We start from the raw sequence: 13,409 nt of genomic DNA, 5'->3' as shown, positions 1-13,409 counted from the left end.
TGATGTAAATTATATGCATATTTTTCTAGCAGTACTTTTTTATTTTTCTGCTGGTCATGGGGTTTGAACTCTGGGCCTGGGCACTATCCCTTTGCTCTTCAGCTCAAGGCTATTGCCCTGGCCCTTGAGCCAGGGGCCACTTCCGGTTTTCCTAGTGGTTAATTGGAGATAAGAGTCTCATGGTCTTTAGTACCCTGGCTGGCTTTGAACCCAGATCCTCAGATCTCATCCTCTTGTGTAGCTAGGATTACAGGAGTGAGCCACCACTCCAGCAATTCTGAAAAATGGATACAAAGGGAAGAAAGAAAATGAGTTGAGAGAAGAAGGCCAGTAGTTGTGGAGACATACAATTGGTAAATTCATAAACTAGCCAATTCAAGATTATGATGTATGTACATATGTATACATGCATTGATGAGTTCATAGAAACATACACACTCTGAAGAGAGGTTACTATTACCAATATATAATTTATTTAATAAACATACAGAAAAGTTAAACTGTGATGGGTATATAGTGTGTTTGTCACTGAAAGACTTCTTCAAAGAATATATCTACAGCAAAGTCTGGACGATATATGTTCCATGTCTTTTCTTTATGTGGATTGTCCAGGTCAGCTCGTGTTAAATAAAGTCTAAGGACAGGAAAAAAAGTCATTACATTTTCTTTTAGGGCTTACAGTATGTGATTGTAGTTCTTAATGTACTATGTTATTTCTCTTCTCGTTTTTTTGCCCTTATGGTTTTTCTCATGTTGTTACTGTCTGTGACTTGCTACCTGGTATATTGTATACACATTTATTTGTTTATTTGAAACAGGGAAGGGAAGGGGGGAAAAGAGAGGACTGGGAGGTGGAGGAGGGGACAAAAGCATGAGAAGGGATACAATTATATGAGAAGTAATGCACCTACTACCTGACGAATATAACTGTAATCCATCTTTACATTCTCCCGACATTAAAAAAAGAACAATAAAACCAAAACAGAAGAGTCATCCAATAGCACACCCTTGTTTACAAAGAGACTTGCTGGCTGCAACCAGGATTTAAGTCCTACTTGTCTTCACTACTTAGCCCATTCTGCCTCCTTGGAATGACATAAAAGACCTTAATCTTCAGAAACAAATTGATCAGTCACAACGTGCCTGTTAGAGAATTACTGACACCCACTTTGAGCATATTATCTAAGTGTTTTGTAAAACTTTTTAAATTTCATTTGTCAGGTAGTAGGAGGTGCAGGTCTTCTCACACATTCATACACCTTCTCATGTGTTTCTCCCTGTTTCCCTCCACCCACCCCCTTCCAATCATGTTGTTTCCCCCCTTTCCCTACTTCAAATAAACAAACAAACATATATTCTAAGTGTTTATAATTGACGAAAGTTACCAAGGGGCTGGGAGTTTGGCCTAGTGTAAGAGTGCTTGTCTAGCATGCATGAAGACCCAGGTTCAATGACTCAGTACCACATACATAGGAAAAGCTGACAGTGGTGCTGTGGATCAAGTGGTAGGACTCTAGCCTTGAGAAGGCCAAAGGACAGTGCTCAAGCCATGAGTTCAAGCCCCAGGACTGGCACAACAATTACCAAGACATAATTGGGTGTATAATGAAACCTAGTAATTAGTGTTCTGGGTTTTTTTTTGTATTTTTTGTTTTGTTTTCCTAATGTGAGTAGTGGGGTTTCTACTCACGACCTTGAGTTCTCAATAAACTTTCTCTGCTCAAGCTGACCCTCTCTTACTTGAGCTCCAGTTGAATTTCTGATTTTTCAAGGACTCATTGGAGATAAGTGTGACATAGACATGCCTGCCCAGGCTAGCTTCAAACTGTGTTCCTCAGATCTCAGCCTCCTGTGTAGCTAGAATGACAGGTCACTGAGCCACCAGTGCCCAGCTATATCGCCCTGAATCGGTGAAATGATGTTTTTGTCTAAGCCACAATCTCATCAGTGTAAAAAAGATTTATCAAGCAAGGAAAAAATGATACCAATTTTCCAGAAATGACTACAAAAAGGAGGATCCAATGTTCTTATAATCTCCAATGAGGTGATGGTGGGGGAAAGGACAAAGCTATCCTTTAGCAAGAACCAGTTTGACAAGAAGCAACAAGTAAACACCCTGCCTTTGTCGAGGACTTTGCTCAAGAGACAGCTGGACACGTAGGAAAATTGATAGAATTTTTCCTTTAAATGCAGAGTTTACTCTTTCCAAAATCAAATTGTATGTGAGTTACAAATCTGTAGAAATGAGGCTTTCTTGCTGTTGTCTTAATAGATTTGAGGTATTATCAGGCCCAGTTCAGATTTCAAGAGAAGTCTGGCACTATACTATCCAGCACCACTTCTGGCTTTTTCTATGTATGTGGTACCGAGGAATCTAACCTGGGTATTTGTGCATGTTAGACAAGCACTCTACCACTAGGACAAACTCATGGCGCAAGGTCTTCATTCTCCTCTCTCTCTCTCTGTCTCTCTCTCTCTCTGTCTCTGTCTCTCTGTCTCTCTCTCTCTCTCTGCTCTCTCTCTCTCTCTCTCTCTCTCTCTCTCTCTCTCTCTCTCTCTCTCTCTCTCTCTCTCTCTCTCTCTCTCTCCCTCTTGGTGGGTCATGGGGCCTGAGTGTTGTCCCTGAGATCTACAACCCAAGAATAACACCCTACCCTTAACCCAACCCCTATTTCCCTTTTCTAGAGGTTAATTGGAGATAAGAGTCTTAGGTCCTTTAGTGCCCAGGGTGGCTTTGAGCCTTAATCTTTTTTTTTGCCAGTCCTGGACTTGAGCTCAGGGCCTGAGCACTGTCCTTGGACTTTCTCAAGCCTAGAGCTCTACCACTTGAGCCTCAGCACCACTTCCGGCTTTTTTGTATGTATGTGGCACCAAGGAATCGAACCCGGGTCTTCGTGCATGCTAGGCAAGCACTTTAACCACTAGGCCAATATCCCGGCCCTTGAGCCTTAATCTTCAGATCAGGCTCTTGAGTTGCTCGGATAATAGGCCTGAGCCACCTCCCCCAGCTCCAAGGTCTTCATATCTATCCTCACACTTTTATGAGGACATGGCAACAGTCATTTCTGCCTTGATGTGAATGATCTAGAAAGTGTTTTTCTTTTTACCACCACAGGTCAATACTCCTGAAAACTGAGTCTTTGTAGGTTCAGGAATGAGTTTCTAGATAAAGTAGTAGGTTCTCAGCAATAATACATCATTCAGTCATGAGAAAACCTTTTCAAAGGGGAGGTTAACCAAACAATGCTTTTGAAATTGTTAATACTTCTCAGGCCTTAAAACTTCTGTCCTACATGGAAATGTGCCTACAGCAGAAGAAAGCCAGCTAAAGCCTCCCTAGACTAATCCCACCAATCATGACCTAATAAAGTGACATCCATCTAGACCTTTCTATATTCCAGCAACCGGGTAGATGTACACTTCGTGAGAGAACTTGATCATTACTATGATCTGGGTAATTGCCTCTTCACTGACACATTGCCTTATGGTAGGGGATAGGAAATGTTTGCTTAAGCAATTCTTTATTTTTGTAGAAAATGAGCTTAGTATAGTAGGCAAAGGAATTGCCAATCTGTCTTACAATCTGTCCTCACCTGTTTTTCTCTATGAGAGATGTATGGAACCACATGAAGAATGCACAGTCATCATAATAGTTAGGAAGCTTCTAAAAACACATGATTAAAGAAAGAGGTGATTTGTATAATAAAATGGATACCACAATGAAACCTCCCATGGAAAATCTGCTAAGGTCACACCTGGCCCTCAAGAGAATGTTATTTGCTTCTAAGGTTGCCTTGTGTCCCTCCACTGTCAGGTATCAGTTTCCCCTGGATGGCTCCCCTCCATCCACTGGCCCTGCAAGATGTGCTGCCTTTCCCTTCTCTGTCATAAACTGCTTCTCTTATTCACTGTGTTGTGTTTTCATGCTTTGTTGGTGACTTATGTAATAAGCATATACAACCTGCTCTATTCAGGGTTTTCCTAGAGTGATTAATTTGGTAGAAAGTCAAAACACAACAAGTCAGACAGCAGCTATAGGTCATCTGTCAGTACAAACAAGTTTCCTGTGAGGAGGATCCATGGTCACCAGTGGGACAATTAGACATGAAGCCACTCCCCACCAGGGTAAACAATCATCCTGTGAAAGACACACTGTACAGCATCCACAGCCATTTCACCTGGAGCTCCATCACAACAAAGCTGGAATGTATGGTCCTGTCCAGAGACAGAGTCCTTGAGAGTCAGCCCAAAGACATAGAACTCACATCTATTTCCATAACTGACAGCTAGTTTGAATAATTAGGCATCAATATTGGTGATGGCTAGTTACACAAGAAGCTGAGATCTGGAGGATCAAAGTCAGCCATGGCAAAAAGTAAAATATTGTTTCCACGTTAACCAGCAAACAAACAGGGCTGGAGGCATGACTCGAGTGATAGATGTTTAGCCAAGCAAGTAAACCAAGCAAAAATCCAAACCAAAGTATGGCCCAAAACAAAACAAACCAGTAATCAATAATTTCCTCATTTTTCACAAGCATGCCATCCCATCTTAACCCTTAATAATCACAAAACTAGCTCTCATCAAGACCCCCTGCACCAGGGGAAAAAACCACAGTGTTTGTTTAGAGACACTAGCTAAGCAAGAATTCACAGTGGTTCTGTTATCCAAGGGGAAACATTGAAATGGAGAGACTTCCCAGGTGGTCACTTGCTTCAACATTCACATTCACATCTCAGTACCTAAGACTGCTCAGCAGTGAGCAAGCAGGTAATGAAGGAGGGCATACAGAACACATGGAAGTTCTTACTGAGAGTAGGAATAGATGATTTCATAGAAAATCATTATAGTCATATATGACACTCAGACATGACATGTACGGCTGATCCATTAAAATTACACAGTCATACTAGTGATAGCAAGTCAATAGATAATTATGGACAGGAAAGTAAAATCTCCCTCACATTTGGTAAACACACTGATCATGGCGTGTTTAAAAGATAGACAAGATAACTGTAATTACTCTTATGGAAAGTCAACAATGTCGGTTTCTTTTTACCATCTTTGCTTTCATCCTTTTCTCATTTGATAAGTAACAGATATCAATTGCTTAGAATTCAGAAGAAAGTGATCAGAAATATTTTAAATATATACAAGAAATCCTGATGACTTTGTTTTGTGTTTTCCTCCCCTTCCGGAGACATGCATTTTTATCTGTCCTTTCTATTGTAGGGAACTGCAGCAAAGGAAATCACAAACCCAGACCAAACAAAAGAGCATACAATCATGCAGGATACTTGAGGACTCACCGAAGAAGAAAATTTTACTTTTACATCATCACATAAGTCCGGACAGTTGGGCACCAAAAAGATTGTTCTATTTGTATCAATATCATGGACAACCTGTTAATGAACACATGGAATTAGGAACTCAAAGTGTTGCCAGCGATTAGTATTCTTTTTCACTCATGAAATCATCCTTAATTCATTATATACTCATAATTTCATAGCTCGGTAATTTCATATAGAAAATAGCAGTAATTTTTTCTGAAGTGGTAAAGGTACTGGGCTCCAAATGTTTGATAGCTTTCTTAAGACTGCACTTGAGAAGCAAAGTATTCATTTTTGACAAGTGTCTTTTTGTTTATTGTAATGTATAGAGGGATTACAGTTATATTCACCAGATAGTAGGTGTCTTACTTCTCACACATTGATACCACCTCTCATGGTTTTGTCCCCATTTTCCTCCCCCAACACCTCTCCCAATCATATTGTTTCCCCACTTCTCTTTCCTATTTTAAATAATCAAATAAACATACATACAATATACCAGGGTCACAAAGTCAGATACAGTAACAATATGAGATTAACCAGAAGGAAACTAAACAGAAGAGGAATAACGGAGTGCATTAAGAGCCACAATCACACAAGATAAAGCTCTTGTTTCAATATCCTAGAGATCCTTTCATTTAGTCTCATCCTATATGACCAGGAGTTTCTAATGTAATACACATTACTGTTCTATGTGAATCATCCTATTTTTATATTCTTTTAAGGATGCGCTTTTAACTTCAGTCTGAAACAGTATATTGATGTTCAAGAAGCAATGAATAATTGACCCCACTTTCATGACAAATATTATGTTGCTGATGAGGTCAATGAGCCATTCCAGTGAATGGAATGACCACAAACAGGTCAAGTTTGGGGATTAACAACTATGAAATCATCCCATGTATTACTCTGATATTCATATACCATCACAGAATAAGAAGAAAGCTATGCTAGGCTTCAAGAAACATACCCACAGAAGACTCTCACATGATTTTCAAGTTTTCAGGAAGTTTTCTACATACAGAACAATATGAAAATAATATATTGTTTTCAAGCTTTATAAGGAAGTGTGCAAGTGTGTCCTATGGGAGGGCAGTTTATAGCAGAAAGTTTGAATAACAAAGCATATTCTAGAAAGTAGACTTTCAGTTGGTCATTGGAGGATTTTAATAAAGGAGGAATAATATAGGCCTGAGAAGAGAAACCAGCAAAAATATCAATGAAACTGAGAATTTTATTCCATGTGCCAAACAGATGAGTCCGTCTTCTCTAATGGGAATTTGTAGGTCCAGATATTGATGGAAATAGCTTGCCTACACTAGGGTTGTTATGTATTCAGAGCTTCAAATCCAGGAAAATAAGAATAAATATGGGCTAAGAATTGATGGGATCAGTGTCCTATGTGACAAAGTGGTTTGAAAATGGTCACTTTTTACACTGATTTGATAACTTATAGATTAGAGATTAAATTCAAATATATTACCTAAACCTCACAACACACTACACTTGTGTGCATGTACAGAAGTTACAACAGGAACCTGGGAATCATTCTGAAAGCTTCCTTTGGGATTAAAAAGGAAATTTGCCAATTTCTCCTAGAAAAGGTGCACAGTCTTGAGAATTTCTTGAACATTTCAGAAATGGCTGTGGGTAAAGAGGCATCTCCTCAGTCCATATGCTGTCTCTACTGATCTCAAGGTGACAGCCAACAAAACATCTCAATGACAGTCACTGAGCCCATTGCTGAGTGGACAGATTCTGCATCACTCTTTGAACCTATGACTTTCCACTTCCACAAGTGCCAAGGTGACCTTCAAGAACACTGCATTTGAGAATCAGAGCTTTGTAATACATGATCAAAATGATCAAAAGGAAGATCATATGGGAAATACTGACATGATGTATGTATTTAAAGCCTCCAGTAATTCCTGGGGACATTCTTAGCATTTGTGGGCACAAGTGATTTCGAAGCAGCACTAAACTGAAGCCCAGTTTGACAATATCTTTCAGAAACTGTTTGGAACAAGGCTCTGCTTTGCGTCTGAACTAAGCAATGCCAACTGGAATGGTGACAGAGGGCAAGAGCTGTCTCTTTTTGGTGAGTGTTACTTTGGGGAAGACCATCATGCCACTTGACTGGGAGCTTTGAAACAAACATGAGAATTCTCATTTATGAGCTTTGGCTCACCGTGCAAGTTTGGCGAGTACAAGTAAATACAGTCTTGTGCTGCATTATTATTTCAATTTTCAGGTCTGCTCCATTACCTTCTCCTACTCCTGCATAAAAGTGAAAAAGAAAACGTATATGTTTATTAGAGTACAGAGCAAAATGTCTTGCCAGTTAACTCAATGGAGAATAAAGAGAGAAAATATTGGCCATCTAAGGTTGTGGGTTTAGTTAATCATTTGATCTTGCATAGAATTTGTCCTTTACAAATGGTTTCTGCCTCTTAAAGCAGTTCACAATATTGCAAAGAAAGAGAAAAATCATTATATCTTAATCTTCTACAAGATAAATTCTTACTACATCACCATTCCAGGAAAAAAAATATTGGGAGCTTCCAGAATTTCTTGCTTATGAAATGCTACCTTTAGAGTTCTATAATAATAATCTAAATTTAATTTTCTCTAAGTCAAATTTATAAATCAATATCAAGGATAATATTGGTCAGGTATACCCAAACAATCCTGTTTGTGTACATTAGAGATAAATAGTTCTATGCCATTTTAACTTATACTTTTAGTATCTTAGGTGGTTACACAAATGGGTTTACATTAACCAATCAGTTTATAAGTACAATATATCTTGATGGATATATCAACCCCTATCCTATCTTCTCCATTTCCCTAGGTTCATAGGATATATGTTGTTAAATATTATGGCTGCATTCCCCTATTCTCTCCACATTAATCTAAATTCCTCCTCTATATAGACATAAAAACCTATGACTCTATAGACATAATGTTTTATTTCATAAATTAATGTGTTTCTATGACATACAAACCTTAGCTTCATTGTGATTAAGTTCTAAATACTAAGTCCCAGTGATTGTAAATAGAGATTGCCTCCTTAAACACTTGTATGTTGAACTTGTCATTTAAAATATGATGTAAAAATGAACGTTAATAAATTCTTTTTTTAAAAAAAGAAAAGGTTAAAAAAAAAACTAATGGGTTGTCAGCCTGACAAAATGAGTGTGCTCAGGAAAAGCAACCAGGGAATCATTGGGAAAATTCACTGAAGTCAGGCCTTAGGTTTAGCTTCTTTAACCAGTTGGTGCAGAAATTTGCAGGCAACCCAGCAGGAGGTGTGACATTCCATTGGAGTTACTGAGAGATGAAACTGCTGCCACATATTCTGTTCTGCCTGATTCTACCACCACCCCACAGCCGTTTCCTGAGAGGACTGGAACCAAAAACTCTTGGTGATGGGACATTCTGTGCTAAACTCAAAGTCCCCTAGTTGGTTCCAGCCATTATGGTGACTCTGGATGGGTGAATTTTCCATTCAGTGCTGAACAGCCTAGATGAGGGAGATGCTAAATGGGTATGAGGACTATGGGTCCCCCAGAGGAACCATAATCCCCACCCGAGGGATATGCATCTACTGTTGACAGGTGTAAGCATTTGCATGAGGTGCAGCTAAGACTGCGAGGAGACAGCCTAAACAGCCATCAGTCTCGGGGTCTCCTGAGGGACACGCCCAATAGCATGGAGGTTGGCATCTATGAAAACCATTCCCCCGCAAATAGATGCTTGGCCTCAGCAGAAAGACAGATACATGAGCCAGTGGGTCTTGCTTCTTCCTCAACATGGCCTCCATTCTAGGAATCAGGGCCTCTGTCCCCCCTCTCAGGTTAATGCCTACCATAATTCAGATATTGCCTAAATCCTTGCCCCTCACTTATTTCAAGATGACGGGAGGAGATCGGGGACATTCTCCCCCTCCCTGAATTCTTACTGTAAGAATGTGCTTGCATCTTGTAAGTAGGTCACTAAGCAACACATGCCTGCTTGCGTTGATATGCAAACATCCTACTACCTGGCCTCTACCCCAAGCAAACATCCTACTACCGGACCCCCTCCCCCGAGCAGTTCCTATACCCCAATCCCTCTCCTGAAGAGGCATATAAACCCTTGTGTGAAAAATAAAATTGGCAGCTTGATCAGGATGCTTGTCTTGCTGCCTTCTTCATGTCTCCTGTCCCTTTCATTCCTCCCTCTAGGTTCTTGGCCCTAGTTGATGTCCCGCTGGATGGGACACTCTTTCACTTTGGAATATTTATAATTAATTGGGGATAAGTGTTTTCTATCTGGGTTGGCTTCAAACCACAATCCTCAGTTCTCCGCCTCCTAAGTAGCTAGGATAACCAACGTGAACCCAGGGTGTGTGACCTTTTCCTCAGTTCAAATGGCCCCTCTTCCTTTAGCCTTTCCTCCAAGATCTGGTTTCAGAGTGCACAATGAATTTTTCCTGTCAACCTTGCCTATTTCATATTAACATGAAGCATGTCTGATTGGGTTTTCATCTTGCCTTGTTTTGGTGTCTCTTAATTTCATGGAACAAACACTATCATCAGAAAGATTTCTGATGGAAACATGGCTTTTACTGCACTCTCCTCTCCCTTGTTCCAGTTGTCCAACTGCTTTCTACTGATATCCTCTAACAATAAGCCACTGAAATTCACAAGTACAATGTGCTAAGCCTTTATTTTCCTCACATTTAAACAATTTACATCACACAAAGGAATTTCATCCTTGAAAAATACAGGCAAAGCTGGGCTCAGTGGCTTCCATAGTAACCATAGCTCCTTAGTGTCTGAGATCTGAGGATCAAGGTTCAAAGCCAGCCTGGGCACAAAAGGACCCGAGACTCTTATCTCCATCTAACCTCCAGAAAACAGGAAGTGGGGCTTGGCTCAAGGGTACTGCAGAGCTTAGGGACAACACCCAGGAACAGGGGTAGGGTCGTAACCTTGAGCTGAAGAGTTCAGGTACAACTCACAGGTTGGGCTGGAAACCCATGATCCCCCCATGCACCCACCGACAAAATGCAGACAAAATGAAGTGAAAATTCTCTGTCTCACCTTCTTCTACATGTTTAGGTTTCTAGCTCTAAATAAATAACCTCTTTCACTATTTTTCTAGGCCAGCCTGGGTAAAGAGAGACTTCATCTAGGAAAAGAGTAGAGCGGCCCAAGCCTGTAGTCCCAGTTGTGGGAAGACTGAGATGGAGAACCCAGGGGAAAACTTTAGAGAACTGGGTGGTCTGTGCCAGTCTTTCCAGCAATATTGGGAAGTCTAAACTAGACAGTCTGATTTCTTGGAAACAGCACCAACTTGGCAGTTGCTAGAGGAGTCTAGTAGAAGAACAAGTTCTCCAAACCTGTTCTATGTCCATGGAGATTCAGGTGTGAGTGTCAAACAAGGGCAGTCAGGGGAATCCAAGTGCTGCCCTCTAGGAACCTTGTCTGTACTACCTAAACATGGCCTGCAACAGAGTCTAACTTTTGTATTTGCAAGTAGCAGAGTTTGAAGTCTGGGTCTTGAACCTGCTCAGCTTGTCTAGCTGACACTCTATCACTTGAGGCATGCCCCCATTTTGCTTTTTTTGGTTGCAATTGGAGACTCAGAGTGGCTTGGGATGGCTTCAAACTGTGGTCCTCCACATGTCAGCCTTCTCAGTAAGGAGGCTTTTAGGTAAAGAGCCTTGAGAACCCCTGCATTGTAGTTGGTTTTTTTTAAAATCTAAGCACTTATTTGTCTTTTCTGCTCACAACCCCAGCTGAATGCTAGCATATGACCTGGCCAAAGGTGGCAACAAATAAAATAAGGCATCCTGATGGAGAAGATAGTGAGGAGATGCTTAGAGGAGGAGGAAAGAGAGAAAAGACTATAGTTCTGAGAAGAAAGGGCCGCTGGAAGGACTGGCCAAGAAAATGAGGCAGGGCCAGCAATGCTGAGATGAACCATGAAGGAGAAATGAGTCTGAGAAAGAAGGACTCTACTGGGTTCTTTAATCTTCTCTTCTCCTATGAAAAAAATCTATCCTAGGTTGAGACAAGAACATCGAGAACAGAACACAAGGGGTAGAACCTCCCCTCAAGTGGAAATGGGTAAGGGATAAGAGAGGCATCTAAGGAGAGCTGACATGGCAGCTCAAGAGGGAGAAGGTCACATGCATTGACCCTTAGCTGTGATGTAGGATCATTTGCATAACATAAGCAAAACCCTCCCAAATAGGGGATCGCACATCCTCTTGTCTTCTCCTTCCTTTCCAAAGCACTTACCTTGGATGGAGTAAATCACAAACTTCACAATTTTAAGAGGTTTTTTCACTGGCATTTCCCAGTTCAACACATTCTTCAAGATGTCAAAGTAGCGGACATAGCGACTCTGTAAAGCAACAAAAGCCTCCACTTTAGTGGTAATGCCAGATGTAAAGTCAGTATTCTAATCTCCTTCTCTTTTTCAGCTTGTGAACAGCAGTAAGAAAGGAAGACATTTAGAATGAGCCCTTACATTATCAACATTCTTATGTATTTTTCTCATTGTGGAAAAAGAGCCCAGCTGAGACTTGCAGACAGTAACATGGAAAGAACAAGCCCTTGCTTCTAGGCTTGCTTATGACCATGAGAACAGTGAAGGTGCTGAAACAGCGATGACAAAATCTGTTGTCATGCACTAGAGAAAGGACTATTGTTTGGGAGATAGTTCCTCATTAGGAGGAATGACATCTCCACTTAGCTGCACTAGATGATTCTGTACCATTAGTGAGGGGTCCTCTACAGAGAAGAGATTCTTTATCTGCCTTTTTCTCCAATATGTTTTTTTTTTTTGGGTAAGGGAACCTTTCAATACTCTTTGGCTCCTAGCAAGTTGTTCAAACAGGATTTCTTAGAATTCTCTTTGAGAAACTCCAGATGTCTGATGATGAACCAACTGAGAAGAGTTCATAAAGTGAACTGCCACATTTCCAATTAGCAAAAGCACTTGTACTGCATGCGAGTGGCTGATGTCTGTAATCCAAGCTACTCAGGAGGCAGAAGCTGAGAGGACTGAAGAATAATGCCAGCCAGGGCTGAAAACTTTGAGATAATCCATCTCTATATACTTAGCCAGAAGTTGAGCTAGAGATCTAGCTCACCTGATAAAGTGCCACTTATGAAGAGTTCAAGCCTACTGAGCAGCAGGCCACTGAGTTTAAGCCCCAGGATGGGCAAGCAATGAAAGGGCAATAGTGAGAAAGATGCCTGAAAATGCAATAGGGCAATGCAAGATGCAATAGGGCAGTGCTGTACCACTTCGCATCTCCAACTCAGGCTGTTTTGGTTCTTCATTAGAACTAAGAATGAAAGGATTTCCTGCCAGGGCTGGCTTTGAAACACCATTCTCAAATCTCAGCCTGTATCTAGAAATACAGACAGGTGCCAGTCATCAGTGTCGGGTAGATGCTTTGCAGTTGTTGGATTTTTTTTTAAGAGTGCATATGTTGGGTGTCATGCCAAACTTCTTGTGAGGTATAATGACCTGATGAATAGAATTTCCTTCAAAGTAATCCTGGTTGAGGAAAGAAGAGTAGGAAGGGTGACCCAGGGTTTGAGAAGAGTGGGGAAGGAATAAACAAAGCATGACTGTAGGTTGGGATGATGATTGCAGAATACACTGTATGGTTCCATCTTTGTGTGTTAGAATTTGGATATGAAATGTGCACTTAAAAGGCTCATAGATGGAAGGCTTGATCCCCAGTATACCAGCAGCGTTCAGAGGTGGGTATGGGGAAGTAATTATATTATGAGGCTTTTGACTTTATCCACAGATTCATTTGTTGAGGGATTCCTAAATTTAAAGCATTAGTAGGAGGTGGGGAAAATGTTAGGAATTGGGGCCTCATGAAACCAAAGAAGTCACTGGAAGGGTGGATCATGTCGCAAACCCTTCCTTCTCCTCAGCTTCCTGGGAACCTTGAGGTGAGCAATCCTTCTCCACAGTACTCGCCTCCTTGACATGATGGTTCAGTGTCAGTGTAGGCCCAAAGCAATGGGATCAAGTGGCCTTAAAGTAAATCCTGAAACTGTG

At 40.8% G+C, this 13,409-nt stretch overlaps 1 long non-coding RNA gene across 1 annotated transcript; it reads right to left on the bottom strand.

Annotated features, from left to right (window-relative positions):
• Window positions 1–492: 492 nt before the first annotated feature.
• LOC150039905 (uncharacterized) lies at window positions 493–5,374 on the bottom strand. Its single transcript, XR_016534180.1, has 3 exons — window positions 5,310–5,374; window positions 3,594–3,664; window positions 493–634 (listed from the first exon to the last, which is right to left on the bottom strand). It is a non-coding gene; the product is annotated as an uncharacterized LOC150039905 (long non-coding RNA).
• Window positions 5,375–13,409: the final 8,035 nt, after the last annotated feature.

This window comes from Megascapheus bottae, unplaced genomic scaffold, assembly GCF_031878675.1.
Source record: "Megascapheus bottae isolate mThoBot1 unplaced genomic scaffold, mThoBot2.hap1 HAP1_SCAFFOLD_81, whole genome shotgun sequence".
NCBI classification, from domain to species: domain Eukaryota; kingdom Metazoa; phylum Chordata; class Mammalia; order Rodentia; family Geomyidae; genus Megascapheus; species Megascapheus bottae.
Note: the sequence above shows the minus strand (reverse complement) of the source record. Positions and strands in the feature narration are given on the sequence as shown.